Genomic DNA, 15377 nt, shown 5'->3' with positions numbered 1-15377 from the left:
AATAATGGCATTTATTAAGTGCTTACTGTATTCAAGGCACTGTTCTAAGCGCTGGGGAGGTTTCAAGGTGATCAGGTTGTCCCAGGGGGGCTCACAGTCTTAATCCCCATTTTACTGTTCTAAGCGCTGTGGGGGGTAATAATAATAATACTAATAATAATATTGGCATTTATTAAGCACTTACTATGTGCAAGGCACCGTTCTAAGCGCTGGGGAGGTTTCAATGTGATCAGGTTGTCCCAGGGGGGCTCACAGTCTTCATCCCCATTTTACTGTTCTAAGTGCTGGGGGGGTAATAATAATAATAATAATAATGGCATTTATTAAGCGCTTACTATGTGCAAGGCACTGTTCTAAGCGCTGGGGAGGTTTCAAGGTAATCAGGTTGTCCCAGGGGGGCTCACAGTCTTCATCCCCATTTTACTGTACTAAGCGCTGGAGGGGTAATAAAAATAATAATAATGGCATTTATTAAGCGCTTACTATGTGCAAGGCACTGTTCTAAGCGCTGGGGAGGTTTCAAGGTGATCAGGTTGTCCCCGGGGGCTCACAGTCTTAATCCCCATTTTACTGTTATAAGCGCTGGGGGGGGGTAATAATAATAATAATATTGGCATTTATTAAGCACTTACTATGTGCAAGGCACTGTTCTAAGCGCTGGGGAGGTTTCAAGGTAATCAGGTTGTCCCAGGGGGGCTCACAGTCTTAATCCCCATTTTACAGATGAGGTAACTGAGGCCCAGAGAAGTGAAGTGACTTGCCCAAAGTCACACAGCTGACAATTGGCGGAGCCTGGATTTGAACCCATGACCTCTGAGCCACGCTGGTTCTCGCCCTGCCATCCCTCCTCTCACCCACTCCTTGCCCTGCCATCCCTCCCTCTTACACACTTCTTAATAATAATAATAATAATGACGGCATTTGTTAAGGGCTTGCTAAGTGCAAAGCACTGTTCTAAGCGCTAGGGAGGTTACAAGGTGATCAGGTTGTCCCATGTGGGGCTCACAGTCTTAATCCCCATTTTACAGATGAGGTAACTGAGGCACAGAGAAATAAAGTGACTTGCCCCAAATCACACAGCTGACAAGTGGCAGAGATGGGGTAAGAACCCATGATCTCTGGCTCCCAAGCCCGGGCTCTTTCCACTGAACCATGCTGCTTCTCACCCTGCCATCCCTCCCCTCACCCACTCCTTGCCCTGCCATTCATTCCTCCCTCTTACCCACTTCTTAATAATAATAATAATGATGGCATTTGTTAAGTGCTTACTATGTGCCAAGCACTGTTCTGAGCACTGAGGGGGCAGATACAAGGTGATCAGGTTGTCCCACGGGGGGCTCACAGTCTTAATCCTCATTTTACAGATGAGGTAACTGAGGCACAGAGAAGTTAAGTGACTTGCCCCAAATCACACAGCTGACAAGTGGCAGAGATGGGATAAGAACCCATGATCTCTGGCTTCCAAGCCCGGGCTCTTTCCACTGAATCACGCTGCTTCTCGTCCTGCCATCCCTCCTCTCACCCACTCCTTGCCCTGCCATTCATTCCTCCCTCTTACCCACTTCTTAATAATAATAATAATGATGGCATTTGTTAAGTGCTTACTAGGTGCCAAGCACTGTTCTAAGCACTGAGGGGGCAGATACAAGGTGATCAGGTTGTCCCATGGGGTGCTCACAGTCTTAATCCCCATTTTACAGATGAGGTAACTGAGGCACAGAGAAGTTAAGTGACTTGCCCCAAATCACACAGCTGACAAGTGGCAGAGCTGGGGTAAGAACCCATGATCTCTGGCTCCCAAGCCCGGGCTCTTTCCACTGAACCACGCTGCTTCTCGCCCTGCCATCCCTCCTCTCACCCACTCCTTGCCCTGCCATTCATTCCTCCCTCTTCCCCACTTCTTAATAATACTAATAATGATGATGGCATTTGTTAAGTGCTTACTATGTGCCAAGCACTGTTCTAAGCGCTGGGGGAGGCGGATACAAGGTGATCAGGTTGTCCCATGGGGTGCTCACAGTCTTAATCCTCGTTTTACAGATGAGGTAACAGGCACAGAGAAGTTAAGTGACTTGCCCCAAATCACACAGCTAAGTGGCAGAGCTGGGATAAGAACCCATGACCTCTGGCTCCCAAGCCCGGGTTCTTTCCACTGAGTCACGCTGCTTCTCGCCCTGCCATCCCTCCCCTCACCCACTCCTTGCCCTGCCTTCCTTCCTCTCACCCATCCCCTGCTACTAGCCCCGCAGCGACAAACCGCGTCCTGCTCCAGATACAACCCATTCTGCCATTACACATGTTTTCATTTCTTGTGTAGGATAAAACGCGCTTGTGGAACCGAGCGGCCTTCCCGCGGTGCACCTCTGCCCGGAACCAACGCGAGACGGTGTCCAGAGAAACGGTTTTGCCCAGATGTTGGGCTTCAGCCAAGGCGTGAGTAACCTACTACGTGGGACTATGGTAACTTGAGGTTTTTTGGGATTTTTTGTGGGGGGAACACAACTCTCGCACTAAAACAGAGTGGATTGCATTCTAGAAACCAGCCAAGGCACTGGTGCTGGAGGTGAGGCTTGGCCCCTTTGTGCTTGTGAGGGCTATCACTACCGTGCTGAAATGCCTCAGTGCCTGTCAATCAATCAGTCAGTCAGACGTATTTATTGAGCACGTACTAGAATAATAATAATTGCAGTATTTGTTAAGCGCTTACTATGTGCAGCCACTGTGCTAAGCCCCGGGGTGGATACAAGCAAATCAGTTTGGACACAGTCCATGTCCAACCCCGGTGAAGGTCAGGTATCACTGAGCTAGGCCCAATTCCGGCCATCATCCTGAGACTTCCTAGGGACCAGGCTGGACTTTGGGTTCCTGTTGGGGCTCGGGCCTTCTCCGACTGCTTGGGAGTCCGTGTTGGCGTTTGGGGTGATCACGGGATCCATGCTCCAAGTCAGTGTTCGGCATCCTTTCAAATCCAGGAGTTCCCACATCTGCTAAAGGACCTCGGTGCCCCTGTTCCCTTTTGGAAATAAGCATTTGGAAATCGGGACAAAAATCAAGGGGCATATAAGGGCGGAAAGCAGAGCAGGAGGAGCGATAGTATTTATTAAACGCTTACTAGGCGCAGAGCCCCCTCTCAAGGTCGCACCCCAGTGACCCCTGAAGCAGCATAGTCCATTGGAAAGAGCCCGGGCCTGGGAATCCGAAGGACCTGGGTTCTAATCCCGGCTCCGCCACTTGTCTGCTGTGTGACCGTGGCAAGTCACTTCACTTCTCTGGGCCTCAGTTCCCTCATCTGGAAGGCAGGGATTAAGACCGGCAGCCCTACGTGGGACAGGGACTGTGCCCATCCCGATTTGCTTGTATCCACCCCAGCGCTTAGTTCAGCGCCTGGCACATAGTAAGGGTTGACCAAATACTAGAATGCTGATGATGATGAGTCAAAGCCTTATGATCATGATAATAATAATGGTATTTATTAAGTGCTTACTGTGTGCCAGGCATTGTGCTAAGCACGGGGGAGGAAACAAGCAAATCGGACTGGACACAGGCCCTGTCCCAAATGGGGCTCACAGTCTCAATCCCCATTTTGCAGATGAGATAACTGAGGCGCAGTGTCGTGGCCAAGGTCACTCAGCAGACAAGTGGTGGAGATGGGATTAGAACCCAGGTCCTTCTGACTCCCAGTCCCATAGTCTATCCACTAGGCCATGCTGCCTTTCTATTTAACTTTACCTTCTTGGATTCTTTTCAGTTATACCTCAGAGTTTTACAGTGCCTCAAACAGTCACCCTCAGATTGGGTTCCCTTCCAAGTTCTGGCCCGATCTCACGTCTCCTAGATTTCTTTTTTGAATGCCTCAACGGGTGAAGGGCTCTATCGACTCCTCCTTCGTGGCATTTTCGCAAATTAGCCCCCACCTCACAAAACATGTGTGCCTAATATCGTCATTCCCAAACTTCTATTTTTATGTTTTGCCAGTCTACATGCATTTCTTTGAACTTGTTTCCTCAGACGGGATCTCTGAAATCATTTCTATTTCCGATCGCTTCTCTAACTTGCCAGTATCAAGACTAAATTCTAATCTCCAAAGTGCTAGCCATATTATCTAACTGAATGCCGCTCTTTCTGTCCCTTTAAACCAATCATTAATGAAAGTGTTTTGACCTACTCTTGCAGAAAGCCATTTGATAAGCATTTCCCAGCTGGCAGAGTGCTATTAATTACTTACTAGTTTAGTTACTCTCTCCACAGTTGGGGATGGTTCGCGTCCTAACGCAAGTAAGGAGGCACGGAACCTAAATTATTATTCTAGTCCTCAGAGATAGGGTTGAAGAATCAAGTAAAATCTCCTAGCAGGCAATAAAATTCTTCTATTGCTTAGATCTCTCACGAATGCTCACAGTGAACATTTTAGACCTGTGTGTTCTCAAATAACACGACTCCGGGGTTCAGGAGGTCTGAAATTTAATCCCTTCTCTATCACTAACGTTCTGCGTGAGAGTGTCTCCTTTTCCTGAACTATAAAATCACTTTCTGCGTGACACTGTTTCCATTTCCCGAACTAGAAAATCGTCACAGAAATAGGGAGTACAAGAAATAATACATTTGCTTAGTCCTTTGGGTCCTGCTAAAGAAAAAGGCTAGTTAATAGGGTGATTTCGGTTCATGCCGAAGTGAATTTAAAGTATTGTTAAAGTAGCTCAGTATGTCAGGTGCCTTTTTCGTTTCGCCTGTGCTAAGCGTGCTTCTTGAAAAAGACCCGACATTCCGCATTAGACATCGGATGGGGCAGGTATGCTTTCGGTAGTTCGGTTTCGCCACCAGAAAAACCTCCTGTTGGACAAGATGGCAGTAATGGACTCAGTGATAATAATAATAATTGTGGTATTCGTTAAGCACATACTGTGTGCCAGGCTCTGTACTAAGAGGGAAATTGAGTTGGACACAGTCTCGCATAGGGCTCACAATCTTAACCCCCATTTTACAGATGAGGTCACTGAGGCCCAGAAAAGGGAGGTGATTGGCCCAAGGCCACATGGCAGGTAAGGGGCAGAGCCGGAATTAGAACCCATGACCTTCTGATTTCCAGACCTGGGTTTTAGCCACTACACCATGCTGCTTTCAACACCAGTGGCAGCCAAGCAGCAAGGATGGAAGGAGCAGAGCCCTCCTGCTCGTCCTCTTCTTCTCCTCCTCCTCCTCCTCCTCTTCTCCTCCTCCTCCTCCTCTTCTCGTCCTCCTCCTCCTCCTCCTCCTCTTCTCCTCCTCCTCCTCCTCCTCCTCTTCTCCTCCTCCTCCTCCTCCTCTCTTCTCCCTCCTCCTCCTCTTCTCCCCCTCCTCCTCCTCCTTCTCCTCTTCTATTCTCTTCTCCTCAATCTGCTCTTCCTTCTCCTCCTCTTCTCCAGGGGCAGTCAGTCAATCGTATTTATTGAGCGCTCACCGTGTGTGGCAGTAGAACAATAAAACAGACAAGTTCCCTGCCCACAGTGAGCTTCCAGTCTAAAGCGGGAACAGTAACTCCCATTGCTGCCTAACACGAAGCCAAGTGCTGCTGTGTTAGAGTGAAACAAACAGAAGAGCTAGTCAATAATAGTATGCACTGTGCCGTTTCCCCCGGATGAAATCTTTTTTGATGTTCATCCCCTCTCCTGGACTGTAACCTGTTTGTACTTTGTAAGCTTTGTAAGCTCTTGTACTTCCCAAGCGCTTAGTACAGTGCTCGGCACACAGTAAGTGCTCAATACAATTGAATTGAATGAATGAATGAGAGTGGGAATTGTGTCTACCAAATCTGTTGTGTTATTCATTCGTTCAGTTGTATTTATTGAGTGCTAACTGTGTGCAGAACACTGTACTAAGTACTTGGAAAGTACAATTCAGCAACAAATAGAGACAATCCGTACCCAACAGCGGGCTCACAGTCTAGAAGGGGGGAGACAGACAGCAAAAACAAGTAAACAGGCATCAATAGCATCAATATAAATAAATAGGATTATTGATATTTACACATCATTAATAAAATCAATAGAATAGTAAATATGTACATATATACACAGGTGCTGTGGGGCAGGGAGGGGAGTAGAGCAGAGGGAGAGAGTCGGGGTGTTGGGGAAGTGAGGAGGAGCAGAGAAAAGGGGGGCTCAGTCTTGTGTTATGCTCTCTTAAGCACTTATACAATGGTCTGTACACAATAGGCTCTGAATGCCATTGGTTGATATTTTTTTAATGGTATTTGTTAAGCACTTACTACGTACCAAGCACTGTACTAAGTGCCGGAGTAGGTACAAAATACTCATATTGGCCACAGTCCCTGTCCCCCTTGGGGCTTACAGTGTAAGTAGGAGAGAAGCAGCGTGGCTCAGTGGATAGAGCCCGGGCTTTGGAATCAGAGGTCATGGGATCATATCCCAGCTCCGCCAACTGTCAGCTGTGTGACTTTGGGCAAGTCACTTCACTTCTCTGTGCCTCAGTTCCCTCATCTGTAAAATGGGGATTCAAACTGTGAGCCCCCCCCCCCGTGGGACGACCTGATCACCTTGTAACCTCCCCAGCGCTCAGGACAGTGCTTTGCACATAGTAAGTGCTTAACAAATCCCATCATTATTATTATCATCATCATCAATCGTATTTATTGAGCGCTTACTGTCTGCAGAGCACTGTACTAAGCGCTTAGGAAGTACAAGTTGGCAACATATAGAGACAGTCCCTACCCAACAGTGAGCTCACAGTCTAAAAGAAGATTATTATTATTATTATTATAATCCTCATCTAACAAAGGAGGAAACTGAAGCCCAGAGAAGTTAAGCGACTTGCCCAAGGTCACACAGCAGGCAAGTGGAAGAGCCATAATTAGAATCCATATCCTCTGACGCCCAGGCTGTTTCTGATAGGCCACGTTACTTCATGAGGATTAATTGATTTTTTTTGAGCGAGTGCCAAACTAAACATTTGGGTTGTACAACGCAATTGAATCGGTAGACACACTCCCCACCCACAAGAAGCTTACAGTTTAGAGTCTTTTAGACTGTGAGCCCACTGTTGGGTAGGGACCGTCTCTATATGTTGCCAACTTGTACTTCCCAAGCGCTTAGTACAGTGCTCTGCACATAGTAAGCGCTCAGTAAATACGATTGATTGATTGATTGATTGATTTAGAGGAAAGGTTTATTGCACACTGGACTCTTCAACCCAGAGCAAGCTAATTTTTTTAATGGCATTTGTTAAGCGCTTGCTATGCGCCAGTCCCTGTGGTAAATACAGCCTAATTAGGTTGGACACAGTTTCCGCCCCACGTGGGGCTCACAGTCTTCATCCCCATTTTACAGTGAGGGAACCGAGGCCCAGAGAAGTGAAGCGACTTGCTCGAGGTCACACAGCAGACGAGTGGCAGAGCCGGGATTAGAACCCAGGTCCTTCTGACTCCCCGGGCCGTGCTCTAGCCGTTAGGCCCCGCCGCTTCTCAGTCGGGCCGTCGGCCGAGGAAGAAATAGGCAGCTTCCTTACCTTGGTTTCCCTCCTGCAGCCCTGTCAGCCTTCTGTCAGCTGCAGGGCACCCCGATTGGGGCGGGATTTTGGGGGGTTCCAAGTGCCCCCAGACCCACGTGGCTTATGGATGCCTGCACCCAGAGAGAGGACCATTAATAACAATAATAATGGTATTTATTAAGTGCTTACTATGTGCAAAGCACTGTTCTAAGCGCTGGGGAGGTTACAAGGTGATCAGGTTGTCCCATGGGGTGCTCACAGTTTTAATCCCCATTTTACAGATGAGGTAACTGAGGCACAGAGAAGTTAAGTATTACTCTATTTTACTTGTACATATCTATTCTATTTATTTTATTTTGTTAATATGTTTTGTTCTCTGTCTCCCCCTTCTAGACTGTGAGCCCACTGTTGGGTAGGGACCGTCTCTTTATGTTGCCAACTTTGTGCTTCCCAAGCGCTTAGTACAGTGCTCTGCACACAGTAAGCGCTCAATAAATACAATTGATTGATTGATTGATTAAGTGACTTGCCCAAAGTCACACAGCAGACAGTTGGTGGAGCTGGGATTTGAACCCATAACCTCTGACTCCAAAGCCCGTGCTCTTTCCATTGAGCCATGCTGCTTCTCAGCATTAGGCAGTCAATCGGTCAATAGTATTTATTGAGCGGTTCCTGTGTGCAGAGCACTATAGTAAGCGCTTGGGAGACACAGAACAGGCATAATGTAACAGACTTATTCGTCTTACACGTACAAGAAGCAGTAGGGGTGTGGGATGGAGTTATCAACAGGGCAGATTCTCACCGATCATCATCATCATCATCGATCGTATTTATTGAGCGCTTACTGTGTGCAGAGCACTGTACTAAGCGCTTGGGAAGTACAAGTTGGCAACATACAGAGACAGTCCCTACCCAACAGTGGGCTCACAGTCTAAAAGGGGGAGACAGAGAACAAAACCAAACATACTAACAAAATAAAATAAATAGAATAGATATGTACAAGTAAAATAAATAAATAAATAAATAGAGTAATAAATATGTAGGAGGACTTTTCGAGTCCCTTAAGAGGTAAAATACACCAACTCATGAATAGGGCATGGATTTTTAGGGTTTTACCCTGTGTCACTCAGTCACTCCCCAAACATCTCTTCAACAATTATGTTAAGAAAATCTCTTTATTTTCAGACTTTTTATTTGAGGTTAGGGGTAAACCTGGACATGACAGTTTTGAAATTTTAAGTTTTTCTCCAACACTTTTATTGCCAAGGATGTCCCAAGGGGATTTACAAGTCCTGACTGATTCTGCGAGATCATCTTAAGTTAATTTAGCACGTTTGCGTCAGTAACTTTAATCAATCAGTGGTATTTGTTGAGCGCTTACCATGAGAAGAGCACTGTACTGTGGGTTTGGGAGAGTACACTACGACAGAGTTGGTCTGTATGTCCCTATTAAATCTAAATGTATTTTGGGATTGGGAGAACAGGGAGATTGGGTCCTTTTAAAGTGCGTTTTAAATTTTGATTTCTCTGAGCCGTCTCCCTTCTCGCCATTTATTAAGAGGGAGAATCACCTCCGGTAGCTGGGAATCCATGGTCAGTTTCTGCCTCCCTCTTGGGTGAATGTCCCTGTCCCTGGTTCGAATTTCACCAATGCACTTCAATCTGTGACCTTTGGACATTTGATATTCACCCCCACCCCCAACCCCACAGCTCTTAGGTACATATCTTTAAATTATATATTATAAATTACTTATTTATTCCTTCTAATGTCTGTCTCACCCCCTTGACTCCAGACTCATTATGGACAGGGAACGTGTCCGCTAATTTGGTTGGACTGTACTCTAACAAGCGCTGAGTTCAGTGCTCTGCACCTAGTAAACGCTCGGTAAATACCACTGATTGATTATGTACATGTCTGTAATTTATTCGTATTAATGTCCGTCTCCCCCTCTAGACTGTAAGCTCATTGTGGACAGGGAATGTGTCTGTTTATTGTGATATTGTACTCTACCAAGCACTTAGTTCAGTGCTCTGCCCAGAGTACGCAAATCAAATACTGCCGATCGATTGACTGATGGATTCTTATTCCGACATAACTCCCGCCCCTCAAACCTCGAGGTTACTGTGACCTCGAGGATGGAAACTGGTGTTCCAATACCCTAAATAAAGCAAAGCTGCCATAATATACCATTTTGACTGCCATCAGAATGCCGAGTGTTCTTTTCACTGTTTACTTCATTCGCAAATGACAGACAGTAGTAATATTCCTGAAGAAAAGCTTTGCTGTGCCAACATTGTGAATCATAAAAATAAAAACAAAATAATGTCAGCGTTAAGGATATTTCAACCCGATTTTGAGCCCCCAGACTAAAGAAATAAAACCGGACCGTTTCCCTTTCAATACACATTTACACAGCCATGCCTATATATTTTATTGGCATTTTTAGACCTCTTTTTTCAACCTGAGACGCCTTACCCTATTCAAGCCTGGCTGACCTAAAAACAACCAGCGAAGGGAAGTATTGAATGCACAGTACTGGGTGTCCATTCCCGGAGCAATAGCAAGGCCTTACGTAATTCATAATAATCATGGTATTTGTTAAGTGCTTACTGTGTGCCGATCTAGGAGTAAGTATTCATTTTCCCGAGGGCACATCTCGGACAGAATTGGTCAGAAGCCCAGAAGAGCGTGGGAAGCAGCAACTTAGCGAGCACGTTTTAAAAGATCTGGTAGAAAACACGATTAAGCGTCAGTGCATTTCAGTGACTCTAATGATCTGTTCCTATGCAAATAGAATAATCAAAATAGAAGAATCAAATAGAAGAATCAGGCAAACTCTCCCCTCCGCATCGCCCCGACTCCCTCCCTCTGCTCTACCCCCGCCGCCCCACAGGACTTGTGTACATATGCACATATTTATTATTCTATTTATTTTATCAATGATGTGTATATATCTATAATTCTGTTTATTCTGATGCTATTGCTGCCTGTCCACTTGTTTTGTTTTGTTGTCTGTCTCCCCCTTCTAGACCGTAAGCCCGTTGTTGGGTAGGGATGGGCTCTGTTGCCGAATTGTACTTTCCAAGCGCTTAGTACAGTGCTCTGCACACAGTAAGCACTCAATCAATACAATCGAACGAGTGAATGAATGAAAAGGTGCTTTGCTCGGTCATTTGATGGCAGGGCCTAAGAAAGAATGCCTGCAAAGCTAGAAACATAGCTGGTGGCTTCTGGCAGGGGAAAATAGCCTTCTCTGTCCACTCTGGGCGCCGTGTTTGACTTATTCACACGCTAATTCACATTACTGAGCAAATGATAGCATCGAGGATCTGGCCCAGTGAGTTAACTTTCAACCAATTTGGTCTTCAACCCCACAGTATTCCACTCGAAGGCTTTTATGCCGAAAGCTTTGCAAGTTCAATTCCCCTAGTTGATCACATTGGACAATTTTCAGGATGTCCCTAACTATCTCTCCAAAATCACAAACGATGCCTTCCTTCAGCCAGTTAGCTTCTCCTCATTAAAAAGAAGTGCGAGTGTTAAAAGTTGGGCGTTTCAGTCTTCAATCAATCAATCAATCAGTCGTATTTATTGAGCGCTTACTATGTGCAGAGCACTGTACTAAGCGCTTGGGAAGCACAAATTGGCAACATATAGAGACAGTCCCTACCCAACAGTGGGCTCACAGTCTAAAAGGGGGAGACAGAGAACAAAACCAAACATACTAACAAAATAAAATAAATAGAATTTATTCTATTTATTTATTATATATTTATTATAATATATATATTATATATATTATATATTTATTATAGACTATAAATAAATAGTCTTGTTTCGATACTTAGAACAGCGAGGCCTAGTAGAGAGAGTGCAGGAGTTTTAGTCAAGAAACCTGGGGCGTTTTCTTGTTTTTTATAGTAATATGAATAATAATAATAATGGCATTTATTAAGCAGTTACTATGTGCAAAGCACTGTTCTAAGCGCTGGGGAGGTTACAAGGTGATCAAATAATGGTATTTGTTAAGCGCTTACTATGTGCAAAGCACTGTTCTAAGCGCTAGGGAGGTTACAAGGTGATCAGGTTGTCCCACGTGGGGCTCACAGTCTTTAATCCCCATTTTACAGATGAGGGAACTGAGGCACAGAGAAGTGACTTGCCCAGAGTCACACAGCTGACAATTGGCAGAGCCGGGATTCGAACCCATGGCCTCTGACTCCAAAGCCCATGCTCTTTCCACCGAGCTACACTGCTTCTCTTTTATAGTATTAAGTCGCTCAGTCAATCGTATTTAGCTCTTACTGTGCGCAAAGCACTGGACTAAGCTCTTGGGAGAGTACAGTACAACAATAAACAGACGCGTTCCCTGCCCATAATGAACCAGACACTGGACTAAGCACTGGGGCGGATACAAGCTAATAAGGTCGGATACTGTCCCTGCCCCACATGGGGCTCACACTTTTAATCCTCATTTGATAGCTGAGGTAATTGAGGTATAGAGAAGTTAAATGACTCACCCAAGGTCTCACAGCAGACAAGTGGTGGAGCCGGGATTAGAATTCCCAATTCTAATTCCGGTCCCGTCACTGACCTGCTTGCTGTGTGACCTTGGGCAAGTCATTTAACTTCCTTGTGCTTTAGTTTCCTCATCTGTAAAAGGGGGTTAAAATACCTGCTATCCTTCCCCGTTAGACTATGGGTCCCTAAGTGGGACAGAGACCATATGATCTAATTATCATCATCATCATCAATCGTATTTATTGAGCACTTACTATGTGCAGAGCACTGTACTAAGCGCTTGGGAAGTACAAATTGGCAACATATAGAGACAGTCCCTACCCAACTGTGGGCTCACAGTCTAAAAGGGGGAGACAGAGAACAAAACCAAACATACTAACAAAATAAAATAAATGGAATAGATATGTACAAATAAAATAAATAAATAAATAGAGTAATAAATATGTACAAACATATATACATATATACAGGGTCTACGCCAGTGCTTAATACCTTGCGTGACTCAGAGTAAGTGCTGAATAGTTTCCACAATTATCATGATTATGGAAAATGTAATCGTGCTTTTCTGAAAGACATCACGTACACCGCCTTGCATTTACAGCACGCTTTATTTCCAAGCATTTTCCCAGCGTGTTATTTTGAGTCACCCCTTTGGCTCATTCCGTTCAGTCATAGTCGGTTCTGTTTCCAGAAGTGACATCAAGGAATTCTTGGAGGAAAGAGTTTTCCCCAGTCTCCACTCCCAAGATTAACGATGAGCCTTCTAACATCCCTAATTTTTCATTTTAAAATCCCGTAATGGATCGACCATTAATTCTATCCCAAACCCTCCTTTGACAACCGAAACTGCTCTGAGATTTTCTCCCCTCTGATAACTCATTATGGTATTATGGGCCTATTGTTCTCGAGTTTACTGAAAACAGTTTTTGAATGTACTGATATTTTCTGCTTGTACAACTTGCAGAAATTAATGACCATAAAATTCTTATTAATTACTATTAAATTAATCACCCTGAATTATTATGAAGCAGGGGAGCTTCATTTTTCATTTGCTTAATCCAGTTTCGTTGCTTATGTTCTGATTGGAGGGGAAGCACCAATTTTGCACCTTTTCAGGTTACTACAAAAGCAAAATAGAATCAATCAATGGTATTTATTGAGCACTTACTATGTGCAGAGCACCGTACTTAGCGCTTGGGAGAGTACAACAGATTGTATTGTATCATGATAAGCTTCTGACCCCATTACGTTCTGGAGAAGGCAGAATGGTAACAATGATTGTTCTTTTAAAATTTCCCCTTTCTAGTATGTCAGTGCAGTAAAATTAACATTTAAAAAGTATACAAAATTATAATCTAGTCAAGAAAACAAGTCAGCCACATTAGGCTTAGTAGATCAAAGCCAACAGCTTCGGAGGCATTATGATTGGAACATTGGTAATGTCTGAAAATAGGACTGGAATGAAAGTTCCTTTCCCCAATCAATCAATCAGCGGTATTTGTTGAGCGCTGACTATGTGCAGAGCATCATCATCATCATCAATCGTATTTATTGAGCGCTTACTATGTGCAAAGCACTGTACTAAGCGCTTGGGAAGTACAAATTGGCAACATATAGAGACAGTCCCTACCCAACCGTGGGCTCACAGTCTAAAAGGGGGAGACAGAGAACAAAACCAAACATACTAACAAAATAAAATAAATAGAATAGATATGTACAAATAAAATAAATAAATAAATAGAGTAATAAATATGTACAAACATATATACATATATACAGGTGCACTGTACTAAGCACTTGGGAGAGTCCGATATAACAGAGTTCGTAGACTCCCCGCCCACGGTGAGAAGCCGCATAATGTAGTGCAAAGAGCAGGGGCCTGGAAATCAGAAGGACTTGGGTTCTAATTCCAATTCTGTCACTTGTCTTCCGTGTGGCCTTGGGCAAGCCATGTCACTTCTCTGGGCCTCAGTTCCCTCATCTGTACAATGGGGATTAAGGCTGTAATCCTGGTGTGGGCGGGGATTGTCTCTCTTTATTGCTGAATTGAACTTTCCAAGCGCATAGTACAGTGCTGTGCACACAGTAAGCGTTCAGTACATTCGACTGAATGAATGACCGTGAGCCCCATGTGGGATAGGGACTGGGTCGAACACGATTATCTTGTATCTACCCCAGCGCTTCGTAATAATGATAATGATGACATTTATTAAGCGCTTGCTATGTGCAAAGCACTGTTCTAAGTGCTGGGAGGTTACGAGGTATAGTGCTTGGCACATAGTAAGTGCTTACTGAACAAATAGCATAATTATTATTATTATTATTATTATTATTATTATTATTATTAGCGAGCTTACAGGCTAGGTGAGTTTACAAAACTACAGGACTGTTACCCAAAAGCTGTTGTACAAATACGTAACCTTGTTGAGTTTTCTACTCTTTCCCTGTTATAATTCAAGAATGATCCTTACTTGCTGTTACCAGCAGGATTGAGAGCATGAAGTTACATAGTTTACTAATCACATTTTAGGTTTGGAAGGGAAAATACGGGTAAATGAAGGAAAAACAGAAGCAGCATATGTCCTTGATAAAGAGAAGAGGCTGTCTCTAAAGCAAAATCATGCGGAAGGTAACTAATTTGGGACTCCATATTTATGGAGTATATAGTACTGGGGAACCGGGATTAATCATAATAATAATAATAATTTTGGTATTTGTTAAGCGCTTACTTTGTGCCAAGCACTTTTCTAAGCACTGGGGAAGAAACAAGGTAATCAGGTTGCCCCACATGGGGCTCACAGTCTTAATCCCCGTTTTCCAGATGAGGTAACTGAGGCACAGAGAAGTGAAGTGACTTGCCCAAAGTCACACAGCTGATAAGTGGAGGAGCCAGGATTGGAACCCATGACCTCTAAGTCCCAAGCCCGTGCTCTTTCTGCTAAACCACGCTGGATCCATCGATCAGTCTTGAAGAAGTCGATCAATCCCTGGTGTTTTCCTGTGTGCAGAGCACTGTACAGAGGGCTGGGAGAGTCACAGGGTAAAAGAGTTGGTCGCCGTGTTTCCTGCCCACAGTGAGTTTACAGTCTAGAAGGGGCGGCAGATGATGACGGACCATTGGTTTGACTCAGCAGTGGCCTTCAGCAGGGTCTTATATTCAGGGGCGAACATAACCTTGCGCTTAGTACACTGCTCAGCACATGGTAAGCACTCGATAAATATGATTAGTTGATTGATTTCTTCAGCCTAGACTGTAAGCTCATTGTGGGCAGGGAATAGGTCTGCTAACTCCATTGTCATACTCTCCCAAGTCCTTAGCATGGTGCTCTGCACATAGTAAGTGCTCAGCCAATACCATTGCTCGATTGATTGA

The 15377-nt window shown here is 44.6% G+C and overlaps 1 long non-coding RNA gene across 1 annotated transcript in view; it reads left to right on the top strand.

Moving 5' to 3' along the window:
* The first annotated feature begins 2373 nt into the window (after positions 1 to 2373).
* Positions 2374 to 15377, top strand: part of LOC119937012 — a 77438-nt gene continuing 64434 nt past the window's right edge. Inside the window, exon 1 of the long non-coding RNA XR_005453902.1 lies at positions 2374 to 2433. This is a non-coding gene — a long non-coding RNA (uncharacterized LOC119937012). The remainder of the gene's footprint in view (positions 2434 to 15377) is intronic.

The sequence above is a fragment of the Tachyglossus aculeatus genome, chromosome 14, assembly GCF_015852505.1.
Source record: "Tachyglossus aculeatus isolate mTacAcu1 chromosome 14, mTacAcu1.pri, whole genome shotgun sequence".
Lineage (NCBI taxonomy): Eukaryota > Metazoa > Chordata > Mammalia > Monotremata > Tachyglossidae > Tachyglossus > Tachyglossus aculeatus.
This window is presented reverse-complemented; position numbering and strand designations above follow the sequence as displayed.